We start from the raw sequence: 800 nt of genomic DNA, 5'->3' as shown, positions 1-800 counted from the left end.
CACCTGTTTGCCATCATCACCAACCTCCGTATATCTACCCCGGCTCTTCACCTGATCGTTGTTTCAGCTCCATGGGTGAACGTCCTCTGTGTACTCCGACAGCTACAACCAGTCCTCGTGCTCCTTTGTGTGTTACATGTACTTACTCTCCTTGCGTTTTCTTTTTTTAGTTTGACTGCTCTCCGGTCAGCTGGCTTCAGACCCCGGCCCTCCTTCTACGACGCCCCCTCCTCTTCATCATCTCTCTTCGTGCTCCTGCTTCCACCGCGATCCCGGTTTCCCCTCGAGGTCCATCTCTCGCTTCTCTCCTCTGGTTCCCAACCCTCGCCTGCTCCCCCGAACCTCCGCCTCCCTGCTCCCCCACTCTGCCATCTTCCCTCAATAAATCCCTTTCCCTGAGCCAAGCACTTGAGTCCATCATTCTGTTCCATGACATGTAATTGCATTATATTTGTGTATATATAAGTATTGGTCAGACTATATATTTTTGACATCATTTCAATTGTTAGTTGAAGGCACATTAAAAAAGTTCATAGCAGACAAATCAACATGGGGGGGGGGATTACAGTTAGAAAATATGCTTTACGATAATAGGGAAGCATGTTAACTTCATAGGCTGTGTATTTGTGTTTTTACAGTATCTGGGTGATAGGATAGTAACATATATATATATATATAGTAATGTTTTTTTTTTTAAACACGGCTATTCGTTTGTGCCGTAAAAACGATCAATTGTGCTGATAAGGGTGTTAAGTAATTGCACTTTGAATTTGTGGCCGGTGACCTCACTCAGCCCCCCC

General features: G+C 45.4%; 1 protein-coding gene across 1 annotated transcript in view; it reads right to left on the bottom strand.

Moving 5' to 3' along the window:
* LOC116703411 (carbonic anhydrase-related protein 10) overlaps window positions 1-800 on the bottom strand; it is a 136,351-nt gene that overhangs the window by 134,022 nt on the left and 1,529 nt on the right. The window lies entirely within an intron of this gene.

The sequence above is a fragment of the Etheostoma spectabile genome, chromosome 15 (assembly GCF_008692095.1).
Source record: "Etheostoma spectabile isolate EspeVRDwgs_2016 chromosome 15, UIUC_Espe_1.0, whole genome shotgun sequence".
Classification (NCBI taxonomy): Eukaryota; Metazoa; Chordata; class Actinopteri; order Perciformes; family Percidae; genus Etheostoma; species Etheostoma spectabile.
Note: the sequence above shows the minus strand (reverse complement) of the source record. Positions and strands in the feature narration are given on the sequence as shown.